This window comes from Sciurus vulgaris (assembly GCF_902686455.1).
Source record: "Sciurus vulgaris genome assembly, chromosome: 17".
In the NCBI taxonomy this organism is placed as follows: Eukaryota; Metazoa; Chordata; class Mammalia; order Rodentia; family Sciuridae; genus Sciurus; species Sciurus vulgaris.
In genome coordinates this window covers 17,830,938-17,844,535 of record NC_136478.1, presented here as the reverse complement: position 1 = coordinate 17,844,535, position 13,598 = coordinate 17,830,938, and the positions used below count along the sequence as shown (strand labels likewise).

The following is a 13,598-nucleotide window of genomic DNA, read 5'->3' as shown; positions in this document are numbered from 1 at the left end:
TGGCCTATATGCAGCGCTGCTCTTCCAGGGGATGGAAGACAAGTTAGACTGGATATAAAATATCTGGTCAGACATTCTCACTCGAGCAGCCAGACTTGCTTGTGTCTTGTAAAGGACTGGTACGCAAGTTTCCTAGCTACCCTCCCGTGGAAATGGTGGCTGTGATATCATCATGACCCACTGAGGTCATGGAAGGAATGGGTGATTTGAGTGATAGGCGTCAGACCCTTAGTGGTATATGGAAAGCAGGGTGAAAGTAGAGAATTCTACCTGGGCCTTCCCTTCTGGCCTCTCCACCCATGTCCTAGAAAAATAACCACTGTCTGTGGATCACAGCTGGGGGTTGGGACAGCCCATGAGCACAGGGGACCAAGATTGTGAGAAACCAAAATTCTGAAACTGATCACACAGTCATGATTAAACACAGACAGCTAGTTTGCATGGCCCTGACCCTAAGCATTTAACTGTTAGAGAGGAAGAGATCTGAATGTATTAGGTCAGGGAATGCTTCTTGCAAGTGGGTCTGAAGTTTAGATTTGAACTTGTGCACAGGATAAAAGCAAAGACAGGCCATTCTTGATCTCTTTCTGCCCCAAAGATAAATCCTTTGATGAGATGGAGATGTGGCTCAACGACAAGTTTTTGCCTAATATACATGAAGTTCTCGGTTTGATTCTGGTCAAAACACACATATACACACACACACAAGGAAAAAAAATTCTTTGCACCTCCAGTTTTTACAAGTGAGGTCTCAAAAGGAGACTAAGGGACCTACCTAAGATATGCAGAGGTATTCTGTTCAACAGTAGGGTTTCATATTGTTGGAGGGCCAGATGTATAGCTGAGAGGATGAATTTGTCACATTTCTAGGTTTTAGAGGTTCTCCAAAGAAGAATGCAGGTCTCCAGTGACTTTACAAAGTAAAAATGGTATGCATATTTTAGCATAAAATTTAAAATATATTTATGACGTACTAACATAATACAAAATTACATTATCCTTTCACTACCCTTTCATCAAAGAAGGCAAACCAACCATGTGTGGACATGCAGGTAATCCCAACCATTCAGGAGGCCTAGGAAGGAGGACCATAAGTTTGAGGTCAGTCTCTTCATTGCAGCCAGACCCTCTGTGAAAATAAAAATAAAAAGGGCTGAGGATGTAGCTCAGTGGTGATGCACCCCTGGGTTCAATCCCCAGTACCAGAAATAAGTTATAAAAAAAAGAGGGCAGGGATATGGCCAATGTAGAGTGCCCCTGGGTTCAAACTTTGGAACTGTAACACAAAACAGAATAAAACAAAACAACAAAAAACAATAGGTTTGGGATGTAGCTCAGTGGTAGGGAGCTTTCCATCCATGTTACTATAAAAAAAGAAAATGAATCTTTGTCCTACTCGTGGCAGTTGGGAGTATGCATTATTGGAACACAGTGAGGTCTGCCACAATGATGATTATTGTTATGGCAGCCCATGAAAACTTTATTGCTAGAAATGACAACATGACTAAAACCAAAATCTATTTCATTCTTCCCACTTTATGTGAAAGAGTATGCTGCTTTGGTCCAATGCTCCATTACTCCAATACTGGCCAGTAGCCCATCTTTCAAAGCCACTAGCAGCTCACTAGGCCCTGAGAGGCATTAAGGGCAGCCTAGGCGACAAGTGCATTCACGCACCCAGGACACCAGGAAAGATCCCTAATCCAGAACCACATTTGACTGAGCCAGAATCAAGCTTCCTGAGGCAACGGCTCTCCCACAGAGGATGCCAGTCCTGGAAGGCTTCTCCTTCTATGAGCTGCCAGTTCATTCTTGTGCACTAGGCTCACATCCCAGGGGTGGGTCCCAAAGCTGACAACTGCACCTGGCACCTGGCTCCCAAGCTGGCCCACCCTCCCTGCTCTATGGATGTAATCTTGCAGGGTGAGGAGAAAATCATAATTGAAAACCAGCTCCACATGGGTGCTGTCTGGGCCCCGAGAGGCTATGTCTGTGCAGACATAGCCTGCACTGGGATCCCTTCTGGAAGCACTGGAAGATGCCTGCCCTCATCGAGGCTGGCATTTGTCCCTGAAGCTTTAGGTGTTTGATTTTGTGGTCATCCAGACTATATCCCAGCCAGTTAACAGTGCTGGAGCTGTTACAGAGCACCAGGACAGTTCCTGAGGCTGCAGGCTTCTCTCCTTTGTCATGCTGCTTGAGGATCTGCACCAACTCTGCCACCTTCTCTGCTCCCTTCAGCCTCAGGAATGTTTGTCTGACATGAGGCATGATGCAGTGGAGCTGTGAAGTTGTGATGGTGGTGAGAGATCCTGGGCTCCCCACTTTACTCAGCAAGTGGCTCACACCTTCAGGAAATGTGGCTCCCACCAGCTCTTACTGAGCTTCAGGATTAAAGGGGTCTTCTAAGTGGGTCTTGGGCTATTTGGCTCTTTTCCAAGAGGTAGCCCACCAGGTCTTGGAAGCTTTCATCCAGCCGGGAGTCTGCCTCATCCAACACCACGAAAGAGAGTTGCTCCAGGCTCATCAGTTGACTCTTCAGGGCCTTCCACAGAGCCCCCGGAGTGGCAACTAGAACATGTGCTGAAGGCTGTTTGGACAGTTGCAGCCTCATTTTACGCAAGCCATGGCCTCCCCCTAGCTCCTGCACCTGCAGGCCCAAGGAGCTGCCCAGCGGTTGGGCCACAGCCTGTACCTGTTCCGCTAAATCTCGGGAAGGCACAAGGACCAGACCCCTGGGAGCAGGTACACGGTGGATGTCCAGAACCAGACGACAAAGGATCCGTTGCAGCAGTGGAAGTAGATAGCTTAGAGTCTTGCCACTGCCCGTTTTCGCGGCGCAAAGGAGGTGGTGGCCGCGAAGCAGCGGGGGTATGGTGCGTGACTGCTCGGTGATGGGTCGAACGACTTAAGGAGCAGCATTCTGCAGTGCGCCCAGCACCCGGGGTCCGCAAAGCTGTCCTGGGACAAGAGGTGTCGCAGCGCTGGCACATCCAGTTGTGCGCGCTCAATGGAGAAATAGTCGCTATGCGCGCGCTGATGTCAGCCACGCGAGGGGAGTGTTGCACACTCCCAATGTCCCAGCGTGAGGCGCGCTGGCTGGTTCAACTCCGGCTGCCAGGCGGAGCCGGGCAATGGTCCGGGTCTCACTAAAATTTCTCAGAGTGTAGTGATAAAGATACAGTTACACTTCGGAAGTCATCAGCTGTGTGGCTTATGTTATATAGGCCTAGTCAGGAAGAATATTTGGCTGAGATTTAGATATTGAAGTTGTAAGAAAAAAGAACTACACTGGTCATACTTCCTGAAAATGGGTGTCAGATTTTTGTAGTCTGAAGTTCTGGGGTGGGAGATAAGGTAAATGTTGGTGGATTGATTACATGGGAGGTTCTTAACAGCTGGAAAATGTGGTGTAGTGCCACCAATACAGGTGGCCTTTCCTAACCTCAGGATGCATTTCTGAAGATTCAATCAACTATGGATTCAAAATATTCTGGGGAAAAATGTATCTGGGACTAGGGAGATCTCAGTTTGGAGAGCTCTTGCATACCAGGATGCCTTGGGTTCAGTAAACAAAACAAAACAAAAAAACACCAAAACCAGATATAATTTGTCAGTATTGCACATTAAAAGACCTTTTGTTTTGGTGGGGAAGCCTTGAACCAAGAACCTCACACATGACAGGCAAGCACTCTAGTAGTACCGATCTACATCCTGTACCCTTTTAAAATTTCATGGTTTGACAGGGTCTTACTATGTTTCCCAGACTTGCCTGGAACTTGCAATCCTTCTATCTCAGCCTCCCAAATAGCTGGAATTATAGGTGTGTGACTCCCTGCTCAGCTTCTAGACTACTTTTATGATTCTAAAATCTCAGAGCTCACTGTTTCTTATCTGAATAGCTACGTGGATGTCTGTCCTGACAAGTTTCATCTATTTCCATGTACCATTGTTTCTCAGATATAAAACAAAGAATTGCTTTGCACCAAACCAGATGAGCTAATTGAAGGAATATCAGAAAAGAGTGGTAGCTATGTATGTTTGTATGTGTATTTAGATTTTGTTCAACTATTCAGGGTACTGTTAGCTGATTAGGTATGCATGTGCTTTCTCATTGTGCTGGAGCTTTTATAATTACCTCAAAATCTCATAGGGGTTGGATTTTGTCTAAGTCTGTGCCTGCCCATTGTTTCTAGTTTTATGTCACATTCTCAGACAATGCCTAAAATCCCTCTCTTTCCTGGAGTACACAGCAGACATTGAGTAGCCTCTAATTGTCATTAAAATGCATGGTTTATACTTAGTGCTTCAGATATATGAAAGTTTCACTTATTTTAAAAAATAGTGAACTCCTAGGAGCAGGAGCTTGGTATGTTCCTTGGATCTCAGTCATTCATACATGTGTTCATTTTAGAAATATTTTCTCCTAGGTGTGATGGTGCACATCTGTAATCCCATCAGCTTTGGGTGGATGTAGGAGGATCACAAGTTCAAGACCAGCCTTAGCAACACAGCAAGGCCCTGAGCAACTCAGAAAGACCCCGTCTAAAATTAAATATAAAAAGGACTGGGGATATGTGTCAGTGGTTAAGTGCCCCTGGGTTCAAGGTTCAGTTCCCAGTACCAAAATAAAAAAATAAAAAAGATTTTCTGAGCGCTATATATGTGTCAGGCACTGTTAGAAGAGTGAGTTGTCAACAGAATTCCTGTTCTTGTTTATCTTCTTGCCTAATAAAGTAATGATTACATTATTATTTTGGAGAAAACTTGTTTTATTTATCTACCTACCTACCTACCTACCTACCTACCTACCTACCCACTTTCAGTGCTGAGGAACAAACCCGAGGCATTGTGCATGCTAAATTCTAGGCAAGTTCTGTGTCCCTGAGACACTGTCCTAGTTCAGGTAGAGATGAGGTACTTTTGCAGATCACCAGTAGTTAGCTGATATTGTAAGCCATGTGAGTTAATAAGTTTACATGGGAATAAGAAGGGAAGGGGGCCCAAGACTAAGTAGAAACCCTCATAAGTGAAGTTGACTTCTCAGCAGTGGACAGAGAGGCTGAGGGAAAACAGGTGTGCTAGGTCAGGGAAGCCAAAGAGGGGAAGACATTCAAGGAAGAGGGAGGACTCCACTGTGTCACTTGCTATGATTAAAAAAGATGTAGTCAGGTAAGTATCTAGTAGATTGAGTAACTTTCAGGTCATTGGTGTCTTTTTTAGCATAGTGAGGGAGAGTGGCAGAGGTGGAAGCTGGGCTGAAGGGGCCCAAGGAGTAGAAAGCAAGTGGAACAGTATCAGTAAGTGAGCAGAGCATAGTAGGCAAGCTTTGTGACTTTTTAGAGGAGGCCGTGATTGGTAGAATGAAGTATCAACAGTAGTTTCCACTTGGATTTTGGTGTTCTTGTTGTTCCTGTTGGCTCTTCAGAGTATTCCTAGAATGTGAGCCCTTCTCACCACCTTCACTGCAGCTCCCTGGTCCGAACTTCCATCATCTCTCACACTGACTACTGAATTGCTTTCTAACTGGACTCCCTGTGATCACCCTTGTCCCCCACAGTTTTTCTGTTATCAGAGCAGTCAGCATGATAGGTAAGAACATGTCAGCTGATGCCTCTCCTCCACTTAGAGCCCTTCACTGGCTCACATACTTACTCTTATCTTCTTACTGTGGTTATATCGTGTATCTCACTTCCCTTACTATCGCTTGTCTTTTCTGTGGCCCAGTCATGTCGTCTTCCTTGCCATTGCTCCAACACATCAGAAAAGGTCCTGCCTTAGGAGACGCACAGACTGCTGCCTCTGCTGTGCATTGTTCCTTTAGCGTCCAACTTAGCTCACTGGAATCTTGCTTTCCTTCTTGTCTTCTGGGGCTGGGGTGGTCACTCAGTGGTACAGAATTTGCATGTGTGAGGCACAGGTTTCAATCCCCAACATTCCCCACCATCCTTGTGTTGATTTCTCTATTAAAATTGCAACCTAGCCCCAGCTGGTTTTGAGTGTAGGCAGGAGGTCCGATAGTTCAAAGCCAGCATCAGCAAGTTAAGGATGCCCAAACAACTTAAGGAGCGAGACCCTGTCTCAAAATGAAAAATTAAAAGGTGTTAGGTATCTCTTGGTGCAATGGCCAGTACAAAAATTAAAAATAAATAAAAACAAATAAAACCACAACCCAGCCAAGGGTGGTGGCAAGTACTTCTAGTCTCTCTGCTTGGGAGGCTAAAGCATGAGGGTCACTTGAGTTAAGAGTTGGAGACCAGCCTGGGCAACATAATGAAACCCTGTCTCCAAATAAATATAGAAACAAACTAAACAAGTAAAAATAAGAGTTTTGCTTTTTCTCTTCCAGGCCCTACCAGTTTTCCAATATGCTGTGTAATTATTTATTTACTTGTTATGTGTGGTGACTTTTGCCTGCTTTCTTCCAGCAGTGAGAAAGTCGTGCTGAGCAGACATTTTTTGTTGTTTTGTGGTCTAATGTATCCCAAGAGACTAGGACAGTGGCTGGCACAGATTAAGCCCTTAATGAATAGTGGCTAGAGGAATGACTGAGCATGCATACTTTGCGTGATCAGACAGAAGGAAAGCAAATGACTATGGGTTGGAAGGAAGAAAGGAACGTTTCCCTGGATAACAGAAGGGACTGTTTCCACTTTGAATTTGTGACCCTTCTTTTCCTTTTCTTCAGGTGCAGCAGAGGAGGAATGATCGTGAATAGTGTCTCTCCGTTCTTCCACAACAAACTCAACTTAGCCCCTATGGTTCGGGTGGGCACTCTCCCAATGCGGCTGCTGGCCCTGGATTATGGAGCTGACATTGTTCAGTGTGAGGTAAGTGCTCCTGGTTTTCTGGGAGGGCTTTCCCACAGTGCAGCCTCCTCATTTGGATGCGGGAGTGTTCAGCAGTCTGGGAGGCAGAATGGAAACTCCCCGCACAGGTGTTTACTGAAGGTGGCAGGGGATGAACCGGCAAGACACCAATGAGCTCTGTGGGCCCTAGTGGAGGCCAGCAGCCTGGGGAGCACAGAGGTGTCTGGGTTACTGAGATGGGTAGATGAGCATCAAGTTGGGCACGGCCCTGGCCCCCACAGGAGCCCCCACAGGAGCATATGTTCAGTTCATCAGTGCATGGACTCAGAGGTTAGGAACAGGAGAGAAAGGACCAGAAGCAGGCTGAGGAACCTGGACGAGGTTGGGTTTTGGTTGCCATCGGATTTTCTGGTGGTGTTAGCTGGTGGGCCAGTAGATACACTTGCTGAGCCCTCTGGAGAATACTGGGGTTCAGACCCAGGTTCAGAAAGATCTGTGAGGGAAAACAGAATTAAAGGAGTATCTGATGTTGGATGATGAGGGAATGTGAGCAGGCAGTACTTCTCCTTGAGCATGTTTCAGAGTCCAGCTGGAGAGCTTCCCTTAGTCCTGATATGTTGTCCTACTGAGTGTGAAAAGTTTCAGATGCTATTCAGGTATTCTGATCTTAGCATCTTTTTTTTTTTTTTTTTTTTTTTTTTTTTTTTTTTAAATTCCTGTGCTGTAGATGGAACCCAGAGCTCTGTGCACACTAGGGCTCCACTGTTGGGCTACTTCTCATCTCCCATCCTTTTATTTAAAACCCATTGGGGGTGGGGTTGTGGCTCAGTGGCAGAGCACTTGCCTGGCATGTGTGAGGCACTGGGTTCGATTCGCAGCACCACATATACACTAATAACAATAAAGGTCCATCAACAACTAAGACCATATTTTAAGAAAACCATTGGGGTTGGGGATAGGGGTGGGATAACTGTGGTTATAAAAGGCAATAGGAGGAGTCTTCAGTGACGGGATCCTTCTGTGTCTTACCTGTGTCAGTGTCAATATCCTGATAGTGATATTGTGTTGCAGTTAAGATGTGCCATTGGGAAGCTGGGTGAAGGTACCTCCTAAGTCTAGGGTCTCTCACCTTCCACAACTGCATGTGAAGCCCAGTTACCCTAAGATAAAGTGTGTGATTGGAGAGGAACCCACCATGTAGAGAGAAGGGAGGGCCTGTGAGTGTACTTGGGTAAACACCCTAATTCCTAGGTGTGTTTGTTGGAGGATAGGTGTCAATGTGAGAAGAAAAATGTGAGAAAATAGGCAAATTAAAGAGTCTACTGTCAGGGATGCAACAGTCGTGTGTGTGAACAACGTGAGATGGCAGAGAGATCAATTGCAAGAAGGCTGTTGGTGGTATATGTGAGAATAAGGTGAGTGTGGACAGCTTCGGAGTTAAAGGCTTAAGGACGAACAGCAAACAAGGAAGGAGAAGAAGGACTGCCAGCCACCACTTCAGGGATTTAAAAGGTTAATTGGGGAGCAAGTACAGGCAGGTGGCTTGAGGTAAAGGAAGTAGGGTGAAGGGAGTTATTTAGAAAAGACTTGCGTGTTTGAGGAATAGAGGGAGGAAGGAGGTAGAAATGAGGGGCTGTAGGGGCGATGGGCCAGGCCAGCAGGGCAGTGGAGTCGGTTTGTTGTTTTTCTTTTCTCTTGGACGGGATAGGGGTTTTATATTTATTTTGTGGCAGTGCTGAGGGTGGAACCCAGGATCTTGCATATGCTGGGCAGCTACCCTGATACTGAACTGTAACCTCAGCCTAGGACAGAGGTTCTTTTTTTTTTTTTTTTATAATTTTTTGTTCTTTTTCATTGTACAGGGGAGTAGAATATATTTGGGCATAACATACATCCATGCAGTATAACTTATTCTCATTAGGACCCTACTCTTCTTTTAGGGGGCAGGGCATGTATACTGGTGATTGAACTTAGGGGCACTGGACCAGTGAGCCACATCCCAGCAAAATTTTATATTTTATTTAGAGACAGGGCCTCACTGAGTTGCTTAGTATCTCACAGTTGCTGAGACTGGCTTTGAACTCAGGGTTCACCTCTCTCAGCCTCCCAAGCTGCAGGGCTTACAGGCATGTGCCACCACACCTGGCAAAGATCCTATTGTGGTTGTACATGATGAGGAGTTACCCTGATCTATGTATTCAAATACGAGGCTAAGAAAGGTATATCTGATTCATTCTACTGTCGTACTGTGTGTACGAGAGTGTGTCAACGTGTCTTGTATCCCATTGGTCTTCATGTCTGATTTTGGGCACAGATTTCTTGATAAGGAGGTGGGACCTGCCCTTGAGTGAGATGGGCAAAGGAGGCGAGGGGGGAGTGATGGGTCGTGAGGGAAGCTGAGGACTTACGTGCTGAGAGACTTGTAGGAAGCCAGTCTTTTGTTGGAAACGAGGGTGGCGAGAAGGGTTTGGGAGTAGGGATGAGGAAAGTGAGAAGCTGTGTTCTTGTTCCATAGTCACTAAAAACTGGACCTTTGCCTGGCAGCTGTGCTTGCTATGCAGTGCTAACTTGCAGCCTTGTGGGAAGGAAATCTGAGATGCTGGTGGGGATTGGGATGCTGGTACCTGCAGCAGGGCAGGGGCTGAGCTTTCTAGGGTGCTGGCAAAGTGAGGTGGAGGGAGGGCAGGAGGAATGGAGCACATGTCCTCTGGAGGTTTCAAGTGGGAGGCAGAAAGGAAGGTTTCTGAGTTCAGGGTGACAGAGGCCTAAGCATGTTCCATGGCAAAGTTCTAGGGCTGATGAAATTCAGGAGAAGGTAGTGGAGCCTGCGTTAATATATTCATCCCCTTGTCTTTTAGTTTTCTTGAGCTCCCAGAAAGTGGACTTGTTTTCTCTGGGAGAGAGGTACAGAATAATACGAGATGGAAGGGAGCCGTGTCTGTCACAGCACAGGCCTGTAGGCAGCCATGCTTCATTGACAGCCGTGGACCATCAGTTTGTGCTAGTGGTGGCCATGGAAGGGAAGCTGGGCAGTAAAAGCAGAGCTGCTTCTGGAAACAGAACTGTGTCTTGAGAATCCAGATCGTCCATCAGCTAATTGCTTAGGAATTCTTAGGTTTGTTTTCAAGCCCTTTAGAAGTTAAGCACTTAGGATTTATGTGATGACTTCAATATGTGGCCTTTTTAAACGGGCAAAGCTTGGTTCTCCTAATAAATATGCCTCGGTGTTTATTCCAGGTTTCTACTCAAGTTTGGAACAGAGGATATCTAATTTAAACACTTCAGTGTTTTTTGATGTACTTCTCTGTGAGAGAGTTGGGATAGCCTCTGAACCAAGAAGGGGTTTCTGCTACAGAAGACCTACTCTTGCCAGGCACCATGGTGCATGCCTGTAATCGGCGTGGCTTGGGGGGCTGAGACAGGAGGGTCGAGGTTCAAAGTGAGCCTTAGAAACTTAGCAAGGATCCTAAGCAATTGATGGAGACCCTGTCTCTAAGTAAAATATACTAAAGGGCTGGGGACGTGGCTAAGTGTTAAAGGGTTCGTGCGTTTAGTTTTTGGTATCAAAAATCAACAACAACAAAAAGTGAGCTATCCTTCCATGCAGTCTTAACTTCCAGGGACAGAAGAAAATAGGCAGTTATGTTCTTGCTTGGATATTTGGCTGGAAACCGGGGCTTTGGGACCTGGGCTTGGCATAATGTGGTGCTGGTGCCCCCTGGTGGTTGCAAGAGTTACTCTGCAAGACTGGTAACTCCTGCTTGCCTGTTCTTTCTGGGTGAGTTCTCATGAACCCAGATAGAGACCCAGCTGTAGGATTAGGTAAGGAAATTAGCCACGTACCTGGTACAGGACCTAGGGGCAGAGCAGGCTGCAGGCTCTTCCTTAGCCCACTGAGCCCTACACACCTGGAAGATGAATCTTGTCAGAAGAGTTGAAAGAGCAGCAGTCCTTCTTCCCTAGGTTCACCCTGTAAATTTTCCAGGAGTGCCCCAGAGGTTGCATTTCTATTCCTTTTTATACTACCAGAGGGACTCCAATGTCCCACCTGAGGAGACAGGTGTTAGAGTTAAACCTTTTAATAAGTGAGATCAGGAGAGAAGGCAGTGTGTGGTTTTTTTTTTTTTTTTTAAGTTTTGTAAGGTTTATTGATAGAGAGGTGATCATGAATTTAATTTTTCTGATATATTCTTCAAACTATTGTATAAGTTGAATAATGACAATTTGGTTTCAAATATTATATGTATTTGGCTATATTAAATAAAGGAACATTTGAAGGATGATGGGATTTATGTAAAATATTCAAAAGTTGGGAATTAAGTAAAGAGGCCAACATTTGAAACAGGCAAGCATTGGAATCACCATTCTGAGTTTAGGAGTAATAGTATTGTAAAGATAATAATAACCATATAATACATATATAATATATAGTATGTATTATAAAGATATTTCATATATATATCTATTAGTTTCATATGAAAATATATTATCCATAAAGCAAAACAATGATTTTCACTTTATAAAATACAGTAATACAAATTTAAGAAAACAAATTGACATTTTTGTGATAAATTCAAATTTTGTGATGAAATTCTAAATTTTTTAAAGAAAGATTAAATAATTTAGTTAAATTTCATCAAAATGACTTCAAAATAGAATTTAAGAATTACAATCTGGACATGAAAGAATATTGTGATCCTTTTTCAGTTATTTTAAAGTTATTCACAAAGGATTTTGATTAGTTTAGCTACTACATGCACGTTGAGACTATTTCCAAGTAGACGGTAACATTGCTTCACTGTTATCTTCTCAGGAAATCCAAACTCTGGAGGAAATCCAAGGAGATTTGCTATTTCTTTAGGAGTGAAATATCGCAATTTAAGCATTGACAACTTTGTTATCTTCTTGTGGCAAATTAGTAAGGGACTTGTAGATAGTCTCAATCCTTTGGTAAAGCACGTGGACCGTCTGCAAGTGGGCTTAACAATATCTAATAAAAGAGCATGTCGCAGTAATGACTTTGGTGGCAAAATGTACTGATTGGTGTCAATATCATCTTCAAGAAAATCTTTTAGCATTTGCACAGAGAGATCACTGTCCTGTTTATGTTTTCTTTGAATTTCTTCTGCAGTTTCAAGCTTAAATAGAATGGCATCTTTTCCAGAACACTGCTTACTGCTATCAAAGCAAATACTGGATTCTGTTTTCTTTTTTTAAATTTTATTTTCTGCATCCACTGCACATTTTTGTGTGTATTCATATTCAGTTTGGGGAAACTCCATCAGTACCTGACCAGGGACTTGAAAAGGTAATGGCTCTGACTGAAGTTTTGCAATAAGGAAGTACCTTAGCCTTGAATTTGGAATGCCAAGAGAGGTTGGAGATAACAGAAATTCTTGGTACTGAAAGCCACACTTTTCTATTGTTTGTATCAACATGTCTCTTGTAGAAGATACTTCAAAACCTTTAACATTTTCTAAAAGAATATACTTTGGCAATTTTTGTAATCTTGGGAGAATACTTAGAATGTATAAGAAGCTATTTGTCCTTGGATCAGTCATATCACCCTGTAAGCCAATTCGTGTGAATGGCTGACATGGAGGGCTCATTAAAATCATATTGAAAGATAATTTGTCAAACTCTTCCAGTGTAATGCCTTCAATTGTCTTCGCCAGTAACTGTGTGTGAGGAAAATTATACTTGTATACTTCATTAGCGACAGTGTTTACATCAACGGCAGCTACCACTTGTGCGGGTATACAGCTTTCTTTGGATCTATTTTATTTCTGTGTGTGCGTGTTCACATACTCTGAGGAAGATTTACGGTATGGATATCTTTTTCTCTGTATTTCCATTCTAGCTCTATCATTTCCAGTTCTGTGACTTAGCCAAGTTGTTTAGATGGTTCAGCATCTTCCCTCTCAGTGCGTGGTGCATGCCACCAATGCCGCTGTACAGCTCCAGGACCCGCAAGGGCTCCATTCCCCCAACCGCCCCCGCCTCCGCAGCCTTGGAGCTCGGCCTGGCAGTGTGTTTTTAACAGATCCCCTGATATACTGATTATTAAAGTAATTCATTGCATTGCGAAGAACACAAGAAGTGTAGAAAATCGAGATGAGGTCTGGGGTTGTGGCTCAGTGGTGGGGAACTTGTCTGTAGGTGTGTATGGGGCACTGGGTTCAAATCTCAGATCACATACAATAAATGAAAAAAAGTTTGAGAACTAAAAATATTAAAAAAATTGTGATAAAATTTGTAAGGAGAACAAAGGTGTGATGGCAAATACCAACAATCCCAGATCCTTGGGAGGCTGAGGCAGGAGGATCACAAGTTTGAGGTCAGCCTCAGCACTCTCCAGACCCTGCCTCCAAATCAAAATACAGAAGGGAGTGGGCACGTAGCTCAAAGGTAGAGCAACCCTGGAATCGGTTTTCCAGTACTGCGGAGAGAAAAAGAAAAGGATGGGGAAATTGTTGATAATTTCCTTCGAACAGAAAGATTACCTTTACAAAGAAGGAGGAGGAGTATAAAGCATGGCTTTTAATAGAGACCCAGTCTCTGCCAAGCTCTGCAGACGCTACTATAAGGTCTAGCAGTTCCTCACGGCATGCTTAACCAAGGCCCTGGGTGCAACACCGTCAGACTTCCTGTGAAACCTCCTCCAGTGCGTCCCTCAAATTTTTGTTTGTTTGAATGACATCATAGTCAATACATGGCAACAATAAACATTTTTATTTCTTTCAACTAAATATAGTAAATATAACTGTGAAAAAGACAATATGCATCAGA

At 44.1% G+C, this 13,598-nt stretch overlaps 2 pseudogenes across 2 annotated transcripts; both read right to left on the bottom strand.

The window, feature by feature from the left end:
* Positions 1 to 1,521: 1,521 nt before the first annotated feature.
* On the bottom strand, positions 1,522 to 5,731 carry LOC306647665 (putative ATP-dependent RNA helicase DDX28; annotated as a pseudogene). Its single transcript has 2 exons — positions 5,702 to 5,731; positions 1,522 to 3,114 (listed from the first exon to the last, which is right to left on the bottom strand). The product of its transcript is annotated as a putative ATP-dependent RNA helicase DDX28 (transcript).
* A 5,223-nt stretch (positions 5,732 to 10,954) lies between these two features.
* On the bottom strand, positions 10,955 to 12,574 carry LOC306647496 (tRNA (cytosine(38)-C(5))-methyltransferase-like; annotated as a pseudogene). Its single transcript has one exon. The product of its transcript is annotated as a tRNA (cytosine(38)-C(5))-methyltransferase-like (transcript).
* Positions 12,575 to 13,598: the final 1,024 nt, after the last annotated feature.